Here is a 224-nt window from a genome sequence, read left to right on the forward strand (position 1 = left end):
GGCTCTATGCAATCTGTTGCTTCCCTAAGTCTGTCATGAGAACACCTGGACGTTAGCTGAGGCTAGAGCCCCATGTGGTGGGCCCATTCCTGAAGACTACTGAAGTTAACCACCTACCAATGGATGCAACCTCCAAGTTTCTTGCCTAGAAACTCCACGTCATCACGATGGCAATTGTGTTACGAAGAGAAGCTGTGCAGCAACAGTGTTTTCTTGGGGAAAAT

This window comes from Tursiops truncatus, chromosome 10, assembly GCF_011762595.2.
Source record: "Tursiops truncatus isolate mTurTru1 chromosome 10, mTurTru1.mat.Y, whole genome shotgun sequence".
Classification (NCBI taxonomy): Eukaryota; Metazoa; Chordata; class Mammalia; order Artiodactyla; family Delphinidae; genus Tursiops; species Tursiops truncatus.